The sequence below is a fragment of the Phocoena phocoena genome, chromosome 7, assembly GCF_963924675.1.
Source record: "Phocoena phocoena chromosome 7, mPhoPho1.1, whole genome shotgun sequence".
In the NCBI taxonomy this organism is placed as follows: domain Eukaryota; kingdom Metazoa; phylum Chordata; class Mammalia; order Artiodactyla; family Phocoenidae; genus Phocoena; species Phocoena phocoena.
This window is the reverse complement of record NC_089225.1, coordinates 38,404,828-38,421,681: the sequence shown is the minus strand read 5'-3', so window position 1 is coordinate 38,421,681 and position 16,854 is coordinate 38,404,828. Positions and strand designations below refer to the sequence as shown.

Here is a 16,854-nt window from a genome sequence, read left to right as displayed (position 1 = left end):
GTGGGGGGTTAGAGCACAGGACAGTAGAAAATGTTTTATACCAAATTATGGAGAATGGAAGATATATCTCTCTAGAAAAATACATAGAAGTTGCATCTCAGAGTAGAGGGCTCAGCTGAAGTTGTCAGCCCAGATTCTCACCCTGTTTGCCTGGGGTATATCACCTCTGATGCCGGCCCAGAGGATCTCAGGCATGCCTCCCTCGCTATTCCTTTATGCCTTCCATGAAAGGGGTTAACTCCAGGCGGTAGGTATTTTATTTTATACTTTTCATTTTTTTTTAACAAAGTATATCAATTTAAAAATCAGATTAATTAAGTATGACTAAAGCAAACAGAATACTGTATGATTCAAATCTCAATGAACTCTTAGTTAACATGATTTGGATGGACTGAAAATGACTTGTAACACCCTGCTTTCCTAAAAATTAATGATGATGCATCTTGCCAAACCTTTGCACTCACACCTACAGACACAGCAAAGGAGGAAAGCACAGTGAAGTAAGTAGAAACCCAGAGAATTTTGCTCTAAGCTAGTTGCATGTTACTGGGGCGGGGTGGGGGAACTGTGGTCATGACTAACATGGATAAATGCCCAAGTGACTCTATTTCTCTCTCTCTCTCTCTCCTTCCTCCCTCCCTCTTTTTCACCTGGACCCTACTGTTTCCAAGATACCTTCTAGTTTGACTCTCTGCTGCTCAGTTGGGCGTCTCTGATACTGACTGAGGTTGCCTGGCAACATGACCGATGGAACACTCACCAGCCTGTGTGGTGGCTCTATTTTTTGGTTCGCAGGTGGGAGATTTGGATAGAATTTCATAAGGTTTCCACATTGCAATTCTGTTTCATTCCCGTGAATGTGTAAGGAAGTTTATTGCTTACAATATTATTACTATAGTTCATTGCATTGTTCATCATTGTTTACAGGTTTTTATTTTTTGAAACTATTATTAATACTTCCAAAATTTTTAAAGAGGTTGGATTGCCCTTCAAAAGACTTCCTACCTTTTCATACGCTCATTATCATAAAGCCAAAATTTTAAAGAATATTAAAAACCAAAAGGTTATTGATGGGGAAGAGATATAAGGGGAACTTCTTGGGGATTGGAAATGTTCTGTGTCTTGATCTGGGTAGTAGTAACACAAGTACATAACTATGTAAAAATTCATCAATCTGTATACTTAATATTAGTGCACTTTACACACTTTAATATACATATGGCATACTTCTAGAGTTTTAAAAGGTGCTGACAAGATGAATAAACACACATACACATATAGAAACAGAAGCTATATAAGCTTGGTGTGTTTTAAAACAAAAATAATCTCTAGGCTTTTATCACAGAACATAACATCTTCTTAAAGACCAGACACTGTTGTTGCATTTAATCAGTTTAACAACAGAGACTATTTTGCCATATGGCAACCATGCTTTTACTAATAACTTGCTATTTATAGAGAAGGAGCCTTAACTGTCACTTCGACTGGACAAATTGAGGAGAGTAGACAGCCCTAAAAGCCACACACTGCAGATGATTTGCTTTTTGTTTCAGCCTCACTGGATAGCAAGCTGAATGCCTCAGATGGAGAGAAAGATCACATCAGAAATTCACCTCAAGGAGAGACTTCATACACAAGTCATACACACGCCTTGTTGGTCTGGCCTCCCTGGGGTGAACTAGACGTACCACTTCCTACAACATAACATGGACAGAAAAATACATTGGCAAAATCTAACACAAACTTTAAAACAGTGGTCCTTAGTAACTTTATTTTGCTGTATTTTATTTATAAAATTTTATCTTACAATCTCCATACCAAAGAGTGAGGGTATTTTCTGTACTTTACCCATTGGACCTTCTAAAGAGCTTAGCACTAAAGTTGCACAGCTTTCAAAAGTACTTTTATGTTGTTCTTTATGCTCATCATGGCTTTAATAAATATTGCCCAATTTATAAATGAGTAATCTAAGGTTCAGAGAATTTAAGTGACTTGCCCCAAATGACACACTTATCTATGCCAGCATCTTCCCAACCAGAATTTGAAGCCAGTTTTCCAACATACACCATGTTGTTTAACGAACACCTATTGTTTCTTTCAGAACTGGCAAAACCTCCCCACCAAGTCAGTTCCTGTAAAAATTCAACTTTAGTTTGACTAAATATGTCTTTATCACTTATTTCCTGGTCTTTAGGATATTTCTTTTGACAAGAAGATCTGTCTGGGGCAAATAAAAATGCATAGAATTGTGGTGCTTTAAAGCTGTGGAATAGGTAGTGGAGGTCCACTTGTCCACCTAATTCGTTATCAGCTGACAAAACTGAGGTCCAGAGAGTTCTGATGACTTTCACAAGTTTCATAACTTTTAGTGGTAGAATTCAAACTAGAACTCCTCTTATCTGTTTCTCGGTTTGACATTACATACATATTACTATCATAAACCTAAATTTTGAGCAATATTTCAGTATAGCTCAAAGAATATAATTGATCTATTTAAAGGGTAGAAATTGAGACTCTCCATCCCAGCTAAAAGGTAAAGCTTTACACAAGAGAAACAATGCAAATTGCCTTTCTTTGCTCTCAATCAGTATTAGTCATGAACAGACTCTGTCCTCCCTTAAACAACTGAATTTATGTTAACGTAAGTTGGGTGAAATAAAACAAACCACTTATTGATCCTCTCCTATGTGATAGACGCTTTGCATGTATTATCATATTCAATCCTCACAAAAATGTTTCAAGTAGTTGCTATCATGCTCTCTTACAGCTGAGCAAGTAGGACCAGTCAGGATAAAGACCTTGCTCAAGGTCACATAGCTAGTAATTTGCAGAGCTGAGATCAGAACCCAGCTCTGTTTGATGATAGAACCTGTGTATTTTAATCCACACCATCCTGCCTCAGAAATCTGATTACCTAAATGTAGTCCCCATCCTCTAATTGTGTCTAAGACTGCTAAGCGCCTACCCAATACTAATCTTCCCCTTCCTTCCTAGGGAGTCGTGTGTTCAGCTAAAACACTATACATAATAGCTTTGTTTGCAGCAGAGAGTAATGATGGTCAGGCAGAAAATACTGGGTAAAGTTTCCAGGGAATATTTTTGAGCGGGGCTAAACCAGCTGGTAGCATGCCCTTTTGCCATTGCATTCTTTTTTTTTTTTTTTTTGCGGTACACGGGCCTCTCACTGCCGCGGCCTCTCCCATCGCGGAGCACAGGCTCTGGACGCGCAGGCTCAGCGGCCATGGCCAACGGGCCCAGCCACTCCGCGGCACGTGGGATCCTCCCGGACCGGGACACGAACCCGCGTCCCCTGAACCGGCAGGCAGACTCCCAACCACTGCGCCACCAGGGAAGCCCTGCATTTTTTTTTTAACATTTTTTTTTTAACATCTTTATTGGAGTATAATTTCTTTACAATGGTGTGTTAGTTTCTGCTTTGTAACAAAGTGAATCAGCTATACATATACGTATATCCCCATATCTCCTCCCTCTTGTGTCTTATTTTTTCATTCTTGCTGCATAGAACCCAGATATGATGGCTGGGATCCAGGAGTCAGCTTAGCCATTGGAAAACCCTTGAGGATGAAGTCATACTGCTAAAATGTTGGAACAGAACTAGATAAAGAAACTTGATTCCCTAATGACCAAAGTACCACAATTCCAGTCCTACATGCCAATGACCAGACTCCTTTATGCAGGAGAAAACTTGAATTCTACTTTGTTTAAACCAATGAAATTTTGTTATACATAACCCACTGAGCCTCCATTGCTCACAAAAGTGTGATAGCAACAAATTCACTTTGTGTGGAAAGACTACTAAAAATAGTATTGACTCAAGAGTTCTGGCTCTGGTTAGTGCAGACTAGGTAATGTATAGAGAAAAAACAAAACAAAACTCATCTTGCTTTGGAAAACTTAAAAGGCTGGGTTAAAATATATATAGATGAAAAAAATTTTTCAGTTTTTCTACCACTTAGAAGGCGAAAAGCCACAACAGAATATCACTCTTATTCTAACAATGAGTAAGGGCCAGATAATCTATAATGTAATAACTTTTCTTGAGCTCATCCGAGAGCTGGGGTCACAAGGCCAAGAGATTAACTAAATTTCAAAGGGTAACAGCCATTCTGAGGAGAGACAGGACATAGGAACGATTTTACCTTTAGCAGAACATGAGAGGCATGGGTGCTCATTTTGAAAGTGGGTAAGAAGAAAACAGCTAAGATGGTAACAAATACTCAAAGGCCAGAATGGGCTGGCAGAATAGTACAGACACCCTGGGATCTCCCAGACACAAAGGCAGACACACTCGTTCATAATCTCTTTTTTTTTAGGCATCTCCTGGCAGCTCAGCAGCAAGATTAAGGTCAGGGCAGAAAGCCAGAGAGAGAGCACTTTGGTGTCACAAAGGCACAAAACCCTTTCTGCTTCCCCACACCCTTCTCTAATAAAAAGCAAACTTTAGCCTTTTAGGACAGAAAACCCTCATACTCCCAAGGGCCCTGGAAAAGATGCACAGTCTCTGGGAAAGAGGTAGAAGCAAAAGTTATCAGACTCTGCTGGAGGAGCAGGTAACTCTCTTGAGCCCAGAATCTCATCCTAACACAATGCAGAGATCTGTTCCCACTGGGGAAAGAGCAGGACACTTTCTCTCACCAAATAACCCCAGAATCAAGGAAGAATGTGAGCATGATGAGAGGAATGGGTAGGAATACTGAAAAAGCCACGCAACTAAGGCCCAGATGCACAGGACATTGTAAGATTAAGACTGGAGCAAAGTAACCCAGAACTTTTCCACTCTCACCAGGAGCACAGCACCAAGTAACCAGCAGTCTACCCTGGGGAGGTACAAGATGTAACATGAGGCTTCCTGCATTTGGCAAGCATAGGAGGGTAGAGAACAAATGCCGAGAAAAATCCTCTGGCCCTCTAGGACCCACGCTAAGCACAAGGAAGCAGCAGCACTGTTGCTGGAACTGGAAGTCTTTAAAAAAACACCCATCGGTATAAACTGTTAGATGAACAAAGAAAAAAAGAAAAATCATTCGATAATCTCAATAGATACAGAGGAAGGATTTGATGAAATGTAAAACCCAGTTATGATTAAAAATCCCAACAAAATCAGAATAAAAATAAATTTCTCAATCTAATGTATGATATTTATAAAATACATCACAATAAACATCATGCTTAATAGCAAAATGGTGACAGTATTCCCTTTGATTTGGAAATAATAACAGAATTTCCACTCTTCTTCCCACTGTCATTCAGCCTTGTTCTGAACATTCTAGCTAATTCAATAAGATATGAAAAAAAAGTAAAAGTATAAAATTTGAAAACTATTAAATAATATTATCTTTGATCACTGACAACATAGGTCTTTATGTAGAAAATCCAAAATAATCCACTCAAAAACTATTAAAATTAATAAGCGAGCGTACAACCTGCTGTATGCAAGGTCAATATAAAAATTACATTTCTTTATATGAGGAACAGAAAATAAAGATTTTTAAAATATTTAATACATAATAATATTAAGCTGTGTAAAACTGCTAGGAACAAATTAACCACAAGGAATAAGACCTCTATGCAGAAAGCCAGAAAATATAATTGAGAGAAATTAAAAAGACCTAAATATATAAAATATGTACTTTGTATATGTTCACAGATTAAAGGAGTCAACATTGTAATTATGCCAATTCTTTAAGAATTTATTTAGCAATAGATTGAATGTAATCCCAACTAAAATCCTAATTTTTTTGTCAAATTTGACATAGTAATTCTAGAATTTATATGAAATAAGGCAAAGTCAAGATTCCTTGAATAAAAATATTGTGGGAGAATATTTTTTAATTGGTCTATGTAAAATTATATGTTTCATATGCCCAGTAGTGTTTTTTGACGTCTGTATACACTACAGTGTGTTCACCACCAAAAAAGTCTAGTTTCCATAAGTCGCCGTACTGCTGACCCCCTTTCCCCATTTCACCTTCTACCTCTTCCCCTCTGGTAACCACTACTCTGTTCTCTGTAACTATGTGTTTGGTTTTGGTTTGGTTTGTTCATGTATTTATCTATTTATTTTTTATATTCCACATATATTTCGACAACATGGATGAACCTTTAGGGTATTATGTTAAGTGAAGTAAGTCTGACAGAGAGCGTGTTTTAATAGGTATCAGGAATAATGAAAAAGTGGCCATAGTTAAAATAGTGTCATAAGTAGTAAGAAGACACTAAAAGACAAATTAAAAAGAATAACTGCCCCCAAAACATAGACATATGGACATTTAATTTATGATGTTGGCAATAAAGAGTAGTAGGCAAAGGAAAGAATTTTCAGCATGATTCTGTAACAACTAGATATCCATTTGAAAGGAAAATAGGATTTCACTTCTACCTCAAACCATTCATGAAAATCAACTGAACTGGAATAATCTAAATGCAAAGAGGCAAAAATATAATTAAGATTAAACTTAAAAACTTTTCCTCATCAAACACTCCATTAAGAAATTGAAAAAGCAAGTCACAGAGAGGGAAAAAGTATTTGCAACATTTAATTTATAGGGGGTTCTTAATCCAAATATAACTAATTTCTGCATATTAACAATTTTAAAAATCACCACAATAGAAAAATAAGCAAAAGCACCTGAACAATTTATAAGTAATAATAAACATACGGCAATGAAACCACATAGCATGACCGCCTTATTCAACAAGGAAATGTAAACTATACTTTCATCAGAATGGCTAAAATTAAAAGGACTGATTAAATCAAGTATTGGTAAGGATGAAACAGTTATGAATTCTCATATACTACTGACTGGAGTGTAACTGGTATAGCTACTATGGAAAACTGTTTGGCAGTATCTACTAAAATTGAAAATTTGCATAAAATATAACAGCATTTTCACTGGCAAGTATATATCCAATAGAAATGCATGTACATGTACAGCAAGAAACATTTAAAAGAATGTTCATAGTAGCATTATTCATAATTGCCCAAACCTAGAAACAGCCCAAATGTCCATCAACAACACAGTGGATAAATACTATGTAGTTTTTTTATACAATGGAATACCATACAGCAATGAGAATTAATGAACCACATAAAAAAATTAATGAAACTTAGAAATACATGTTCAGGAAAGGAAACCAAACACAAAAGAATACATGTTATATGACTATTATCTATGTAAATTCAAAAATCAAGCTAAATTAAAATTTTGTATTTAGCGACACATAATGAAAGGTTAAAACTATAATGAAAAGTAAGGAAATGATTACTGCAAAAGTCACAAAAATGTTTTCTGTCAGGGAATTGATGGAAGGGGGGGTTAATCTTTAGGAGAAGAAAAAGCAACATTTCTGGAATGCAGAAAACGTTCTACTTCTGTATCTGTATGATGGATGCATGGGTCTTTGCTTATAAAAATTATTGTTTTGTGTGCTTAATGTACAAAAATTCACAGTAAAAAAAAGTTTAAAATGGCAATAATTCTGTAATTAAATTTTACAAATTAAAAATTATGATACAGTTGACCCTTAACCAACATGGGTTTGAGCTATGTGGGTCCACTTATACATGGATTTTTTTCAATAAATATAGTACCTGTATTTTCTTTAACTAAGTGTGGGGAAGAGTTTGTGTTTCATTAGAGATCACAGTGTAAAATCAAAAGAACTAGTGTTTGAGTCCTGATTCTATCCAAACTGTTTCAGCTTCCTGCCTTTGGTTGAATCATTTATCAATTCCTTTATTTTTTTTTTATTGTTTTTTTTTTTCTTTGCAGTATGCGGGCCTCTCACCGCCGCGGCCTCCCCCGCTGCGGAGCACAGGCTCTGGACGCGCAGGCTCAGTGGCCATGGCTCACTGGCCCAGCCGCTCCGCGGCACGCGGGATCCTCCCGGACCGGGGCACGAACCTGCGTCCCCCGTATCGGCAGGCGGACTCCCAACCACTGCGCCACCAGGGAAACCCCAATTCCTTTATTTTTAAGGCAGAGATAGCAGTAAGCGTAATTTTGACTCCACAGGAGTGGGCATCCCTAACTTCCCTCCCATGTTGTTCAAAGGTCAACTTTATATGAGACAAAGTTCAATTAATACAGCTAACATCTACTGAGAATTTACTGTGTTAGGATCCACTGTAAGTACCTTATCTCATTTGATCTTTACAATTTTCAGAAGACATAGTACTATTACTGTCACATTTCAGAGGTGAAGAGACTGAGGCAGAGAGACCTTACATGTTACACAGCTACAGAGGTCTCATTTTAAGATCTGAACCCATGCATTAGTATGGTTCTGGAGTCCATGCTCTTAAGTAGTGCATTCTACTATGTCTCCAATATAGAAAAAGAGAGATACTCCCTATGCTAGGTGTTAGTTTTCTTCTCTTGTCAAAATTACAATTTAGTATGACAGGTAAACTAAGTCTGAAATACTAATCTTTCATGGATACAAGATATTAAATCTTTAATTTAGCACTGCATCCTTGTTTCATTGTAAGCTCTGCTAAGGAAGGGAGACAAATCACATTAAGATGACATATTTATTTTCCTCATTTATAATTGAGCAATATCATAAATTACACTGCTCCTGTTGCCCAGCATAGAAGTGAATATGTATAGAAGATTCATCCCAACCATAGGGATATTTTTCCCCAAAGGTCAGAAGAGTTTTCTCCCTACCAAAGACTTAACTAAACAAGGGGAAAACTCTTTAAAAAATACATGTTTCTCTGATTATTGGTAACATCATTTTCCAGTTCAGTCAACCTGGAAATCTCAGTTATTTTTTAGAGGAATGATATGTAGTGGTGAACTATGGATCCTTTGGAGTTTGACTGAATGGGCTCAAATAACTTGCTATTTTCTAGTTATTTAACCTGGGACAATTTACTTAGTTAATTCTGCCTCAGTTTCTATTGTGCAAATGGGGATGACATTAGCGTCTACTGCTCACGGTTGTTTCAAGTTAAATAATAAATGTAAATCATTTAAAACAGAGCCAAGTACATAGTAAGTGCTACACAAGTGTTAATTACTATTATTACTCCCTGACCTATTGCCTTCAAAATCTCACCCACATCTATTCCTTTCTCTCCATTCCCACTGCTATGACCTAGGTCTCACCTTCATTCCTTCATTCTTATAGTGCTACATTTTCCTATAAATTGTTCTTGACTACGACTGGAATCCTTCGTGAAGACAACACCAGATTAATATTCAAATAAGAAACTTTAGTTCACAGGATTGGCCTTACAAGATATTCTCTTTGTTTTGTCAATTGCCTAGTAAATTCAAATTTCTTACTCTGATGATCAGTATTTTCTACAAACTAGCTCCAGCCTTATTTTCCAGCGTTTTCTGTTTTCAGTCCAAGACAAGAAACTTATTCTGTTATCAAACTAACTAACTGACCATTCATTGAATGTGAAGTATATCTTTTCACCTCTAACCCTGGATATGTCATTTCCTTGATTTTTCTGTTAATATATTCCACCTGCATAAAGATCTAGCACAAATGTAATCTCCACGGTGAAACCTTGAATGAATGCAGTTTAGAATTGTATCTTCTTTCTTAAATCTCCTCTAATGCTTTATTTTTCATATATATGTACACATTTATATAACATTATTTCTCAAATTATTTGAAATGACTTTATTAATTTGACTAGTTTAGACTATTTTGATGATATCATAACCTAATACCACATCCTCTGCTTTATTTAGGCCTGGGCATATCTTATCTCCTCAAATTGAAGAAAGAATTTTCTTGAAAGTCATTTTTGTCTCTCCCTCCCACCTGCTCTCATACTTAACCAACACAGTGCCTCTCATATTATGGCAGCATGTGATAAGTATTTATTGAATTGAGTGAAATAGAATTATTAATGTAATCACTAGCTTTGTCTTTCAGAGATCAACTCTGGAAATTGAAAGTAGAAGAATTCCATAAGTCCTTCAGGCTCAAAACCAAGAGTAGTGTGAGAACAACCAAAGACTCGACCCATTCATTTTTAGAGCAATAATATTTTGTATACTAGTTAAGTTTGAAAATATCCCTGAGGTAAAATGTTGCTAATGGCTTGTTTCAAGAAGTGATGTGTAAAGGGACTGGGATTGATGGATGACTGAAATGGAAGAAGATGAAGATCACCAAAGAGTGAAAGGGAAAGTATCAGTGTGGCTGGTGTGTTGTTAAGGATGTCCCTGAGTTTGGACACACCTGAAAATGATGACTAGGGAGGAGAATGATTAAGTCAAGCTGGACTCTTCAAACCTCTCAGCATTGCATGAAGTGGCTGGAGAACTGCAAGAAAAAGGTGTGTTCAGTCACTTCAGATTCTAAGAAGTAAGATTAATAGAAGCATAAGATATGATCTCTGGCCTTAGGGAAGATACTCTGGTATTTTTCAAGTTTTCTGTACTCAAACAGCACTTTTTTCAAGGTAATGAGTTTTGGGTTGCTGAGTGGTCCTACCAACACTTAATATAAAGCAATTGTCATTTATTTAGTTGAAATTCAACCATCAACTACTTATTTACTGAAGAATTAATATCTATGATCTGAGGTTTGAGAGTAAGGTTTTTAGGCAAATAAAAGAAAGATCATTCACTGAATTTCAGTGCTCAACATCAGGTTAAGAGGATAAAGAAAAGAAGCTTTAGAATTAGATCAACCTCTAAAAAAAATGGGTGGAAGATTCAAATTAGACATTTTTCCACAGAAGACATACAGATGGTCAACAAACACATGAAATGTGCTCAACATCACTAAATATCAGGGAAATGCAAATCAAAACGGCAATGAGATATTACCTCACACGTATCAGAATGGCTATTGTCAAAAAGACAAGAAATAACAAATGTTGGTGAGGATCTGGAGAAAAGAAAACCTTTGTGCACGGTTGGTGGGAATGTAAATTGGTGCAAACACTGTGGAAAATAGTATGGAAGATCCTCAAAAAATTACAAATAGAACTACTACATGCTCCAGCAATTCCATTTCAAGGTATTTATCACAAGAAAATGAAAACACTAACTTGAAAAGATATATGTGCCCCCATGTTCACGGCAGCATTATTTACAATGATCAAGATATGGAAACAACCTAAGTGTCTACTAATGGGTGAATGGATGAAGAAGATGTATATATATGTACAATGGAATACTATTTGGCGGTGAAAAAGAATGGAAGCTTGCCATTTGCAACAACATGAACAGACCTTGAGGGCATTATGCTAAATTAAATAAGTTAGACAGAGAAAGCTAAATACCATATGATCTCATTTACATGTAGAATTTAAAAACAAACATAAACCCCAAGCTCACAGATGCAGAGAACAGATTGGTGGTTGCCAAAGGAGAGGGTGAAGGGTGGGTGAAACGGGTGATGGGGGTCAAAAGTACAAACTTCCAGTTATAAAATAAAAAGTCATGAGGATGTGATGTACAGCATGGTGACTATAATTAATAATATTGTATTGCATATTTGATAGTTGCTAAGAGAGTAGATGTTAAAAGTCCTTATCACAAGAAGAAAAATGTATAAGGATATGTGGTTACAGATGTTAACTAGACTTACTGTGATCATTTTGCAATATATACAAATATTGAATCATGTTGGACACCTGAAACTAACACAATGTTTATGTCAATTATGCTTCAATAGAAAGTTAGATAAACCTCAAGCTTCATTCCCATGAATGATAGATTTAAACTTTCTGTGGTGCATTTTCCTCACATGAAAATTAAGATAATATCATATTACCTCATGATATTATTGCTTACATTAACTTAGATGTTGAATGCAAAGTGCATGGGATAGGGTCAATACTTAATATATATTTTTTCTTGCCCACATCCCTTCAATTTCCATGAATCGTTTAACAAAACATTGGATGAGATTGTTCCTCCAAATTATTTGACAATCATTTTAACAATTCTCTTTATTCTGTATCTATAAGTTTGCCTGGCTTCCTTCAAAACAAGCATTTCAGATTCCACAAGCACACAACTTCCCCCTCTTTTCTCCAAAAAGCACACAAACACACTTTCAGTCTAGATTTGCTATCACCACATAATAGGATATACATATTGTTTGACTAAATAGTTTGTTTCTTCACTAAGAGTTCAAAGGAGGAAAAGTATCTACTAAGAGCATCTTGATTTGTGTATGAAGAAACCTGAAGTTTAGTTTCTTTTTGAGCATGTCAATCAACAGTATTCACTGAGTACCTTTGTTGTATATTTTATATGGCGTGATCATGAAGTTATGATGCTTATTAACAAACATACTTGAATTGAAATATCCAAATGAATCAATTCCAATTTAATAACCGTGAACATTTATCGAGCATTAACTATGTAGATGGAATTGTGCTATAGTTTACATGTATTAACTCACCACAAATTCAGCCGTTGCTAATCTGATATCCATTTTAAAGAGACATTTTAAAGTAATTCAAAGTTACACAGCTAAAAAGAGATAAATCCAGAATTTAAACCCAGGAAGTCTGAATCCAGAGTCAAAATTCTTAAAACACTACACTATGTCACCTGTTTGTTTGTTTTTTTAAAGTAGTTATACTGGGAGACAATGTACAAACATCAATACTGCCATCATTGCCTCTACATTTTTTGGAAATTTTAATTTAGAATTGTCCTCCAGATTATCGCAATTCATCAAACAAGGAATGTGAGCATGCAGAGGCTAGGACTCTATGATTCTATGGTTCCTTCCAACTTTAAAATGATAATATAAGAGCACTTGCTTTTTTTTAATAAATGAAAGATGACTTTTAGAGAATTTCAGAACTCTAATTCTAAACACTTTTCATCAAAGAATAATTTAGGTGATTCATTAACTTTCTTTCAGAATCCACATTTTCACTTATTTCCTACTAGCTCAAAGCCATCCAAGTCAGGAATTGAAAGCATCATTTGAAATGGAAGCAATGACATGACAGACGATACAGAAAAAAAAATTGCAACATTTCTGTGATACTGCTTAAGCAAAACAAAAATCCAAAGAAATAATTAGAACATGTTTGTATTCTTATTAAATATTAAATAAATATTTAAATATTCAGGCTCTTAAATAAAATTAATTTAACTTTTTCTAAGTTGTTGGTGAAGGTAGTATTTCTTGAAAAGCTGTGTGTTTTGATCAAAGCCCAGGTCTTCACTTTGATTAGATATTGAGTAAGTTATTAAAACTTCTTGGATCTCAGTTTTCTCATTTATAAAATGGGAATAAAAATAGTAATATTAAAATATTTGGGGGAGAATTAAGACAAAATATATAAATGCCTGATACACAGCAAATCTTAATCCTCAGCAAATCCAAATATTTAATTCTGTACTCCTATTTAAAATTTCCATAGCAACACTGGCTAATAACACTAATTTTTCTTCATGCTTGTCAACTTATGATTAAAAGGAAAAAAAACTCAAATAAAAAGTGATAAATATTATGTACCATTTATATACATAGAACAAGTGTAAAATCAGTCATTAGAAATCTTGAAATTATACAACTTAATTCAGACTAGCAAATAGCTCAAATCTTTATCTTTTATATACATTTTTCCTCAGTATTCACAAATATAAAGAACTGTAAATAGAAATGTATTCTTTCATGACTGTCTGCCAAATTTATTCAGCATGACTGCAATTGAGTGGAAAAATAAAAATACATATTACTTACTGTATGTGGCACTTGGTAATTTCAAAATGATTTGCAAACATTCATCCTCAAAATACTCCTACAAAATGCATCTGGGAAAAGAAAGAAATGCAAAAGAGTAAGCAATTTGCCAAGGTCACAGAAAAACTAATCCAGAACAACACTCACTTAGACACCACATATTTTAACATACCGAAATGAGCTTTTGTAAAATATAGGTTATACATACAGTATATTATAATGGGCTGATGAACAGAAATGTTCCCAACTATATGCAAACATTCTACACATCAGTCAAGGAGGACACTCTTAAGATGAATCTGCACATTGGCTTCCAAAATACATGCAAGAAACATAGGCCCCCAGAACAAGCCAGAATAACATAAAAGCAATTCAAAAATGAGATATTTATAAGTAAATTTTAGTTGGAGATTTTAGGTGGCTATTACATAATTCAAGTTTTGCAAATGTACTTTTGTCTAATATATGAAGATCACTGAGTCGGAGGAGAATTTTGCTTGATTTATCCAGAGAATTACACCAATTCACTTTGTAACTGCGTCTCAATTCTAATTGAAAACCATGTACTGAGAAAAATGCAGGCATGCCACTTGCACACCTCACAAAAATAGACAAACATTCATTTCTTTTTTTTTCAGAAGGTCAATTATAAGGAGAAAGTTATTTAATCAGATTTCATTAATTAATGTGTTTGTTTTAGGGGAGAGGTGTTAGGGAAAGCACAGTAATTTCAAAGTGCAAAATATTTCAGCTTAAGTGAATTTTATGCTTCTGGGTATACTGTTTTATAAAAGAACTGTTCAAATGAAAAAAAACAAAACACAACCTAATGATAATTAAAGTAACCCTTCAAAGTACCACATGTTGTTTCAGGCAGATTAAACACACTATGGACAATACAAAGTAGCAAGCATCTTTAGAGAGACATTAGTTTTCAGCAACCAGCAGAATTTCCACCGAGATAATTCTGCAACCAGCAGAATTTCCACTAAGCAGAAATACTAGCTTACCAAATCAACAGTTCAACAGCAGAACAGGCATTCTGAGTCGAACGTCTAATTGATTTATCTTCCTCTAGTGTGTGAAAGACAACAGGATGGCACTGGCCTCTACCTGGTACAGGAATGAATGATTTTACTAATCCTCAACAGAGAGTTTCTCAAAAGGAGGAAACTAGAGATAGTTAGCGAATTTATAGTTAAAGGTCAAAAGTAAGTCAAAAAGTTTTTAAGAAACCATGTATTTTTATAAATTTCATTTTTCTAAGTTTAAAACTCAGAGATTAATAGAAGATACAAACTCATGTCCACATATAATTTCAATAGAATTATAAAGTTATAACAATGAGCAGATCTGTGTATTTCTTCATGCTTTAGCATAGTCATCCTCTTAGGCAAGAGAACTGAAGTTAACACTAATTCCATGACTTGCCCAATTTGACACAGCTAATAGGGGTGATCCTGGACTCAGAGCCAGCTTTTCCGACCCAGTTTCTTCCACTACAACACCTACTAGTCCCTACACCTCATGCAGGGCAGAAGTTGCAAACTGGGGCATGTTAAAAAATATTCAAAAGCAAGAGATTTCTCATAAGAGTTCTAATTTCTTTTTTTTTTTTTTTGAACGAGCAAAGATATCTTAAGGCTGGGTTCGCAGCTTCCAGAGAGCAGAGAAATGGTTGCCAGTCTCACATGGGACATGCCTCCTGCACTCATCTAATTCCTACTTTTGCAAATTGTCTTCTACTCTGCAGTTGTCAAGCACCAGAGAGTTTTGCTCCTGATCCAAAAAACCCCTTTACCTACCAACTACAATCAGAACTCTTTGCTGTGAAACAGGAAGAATAATATTAATTATCCTCCAAGAGCATATTTCATTAGTTGAAGTGACTGCTTCTAACTACATTTCACTATACTCTCCTAATCAGGTGTTATTGATTACCATATTTTAACATACATATACATTTTTAAATTTCATGGGCTTGAATTTCCAGGTATTTAAATATATATTTGATAATTTTTAAAGCTAAAGGAGAAATTCAAAAACACAGTTGACTGGTACACAGTCATAAGCATTAATCATCTCAAATCATGATTTTTCATTTACAATGGACACATCTTTCAGAGAGATACCTCCTGGGGTGATAGGTGTACTATTCGACAAAATAATTATAATGATAAAGAAAAAACCTTTTATTTAATTAAATAAACTAGATTAAGAGAACAGTGACCACTAAAGGTAAAGCAATGCAGCCCACACATTCTGGTTTGTGTACTGCAAAAAACTTAAATATCAATATGTTTTGTAGAATGCTTAAAAAATATGGACCTGTAATTTGGGATAATTGTAATAGCAGTCACCTAAATCTGAAACTCTTCACACACACTGTAAAATATACAGCCAACAAAAACGAACAAAAACATACAAATCCTAGGCCTTCAGCATAACTGGAAGTTGGAGGATAATAAAAATGTCAGATTACCTGTAAACAGAAAATTAAACACCAATTTCTAACAGAGCTATCTTTCAAGCTCCCACTATATGTATTACAGTGATCTATCTAAAGGGTCTAGAAACTGAGGGAGAGAGAAGAAGAAAACAAAGGTCCTAAGAGTGACACAAAATTCACTCTCAGAAAGTCCACTGAGACTGTGAAAATGTTGAAAAATTATCCTGACATATTATAACGTGAACACAGGGAGAAGACTTAAAAGTATACGGAATTCAAGGTGACAACATTTTTTTTCTTGGGGAGGAATAAGGCATTTTAAAATGATGGGGCTAAGTCAAAAGGACTTAGGCCCCAGCTTCAAGAAATTCTCAAAAGTCAAATCTGGGACAATTGGAAAATCAGAATAAATAATTATAAAGAATTAAACTTCATTACAGAATATAAATAAAAGAAAGTATATAAGGAAGAACTGGAAAACTCTTCCCTTCTGTAGAATATACCTTGGAGTTAGAAAATCACCACTAAGCACACATTATAGTTAACTGATTTAGTCAAGAAAACACCTGCGGATCAACACTCATGGGTGAAAGTGTGTTGACAAACAAGAAATTTCCATAGTCTTGAAGTACCTTCCCCAAATCACTTACTATTTACAATGGAGAAAACAATGGAGAAACTTGGCAGAG

The 16,854-nt window shown here is 35.2% G+C and overlaps 1 protein-coding gene across 1 annotated transcript in view; it reads right to left on the bottom strand.

Moving 5' to 3' along the window:
- The window catches only part of GALNT13 (polypeptide N-acetylgalactosaminyltransferase 13), a 554,418-nt gene that overhangs the window by 504,385 nt on the left and 33,179 nt on the right, over positions 1-16,854 (bottom strand). Inside the window, exon 2 of the mRNA XM_065880130.1 lies at positions 13,717-13,787. The gene's annotated coding sequence lies outside the window, so the exon portion shown is untranslated. The remainder of the gene's footprint in view (positions 1-13,716; positions 13,788-16,854) is intronic.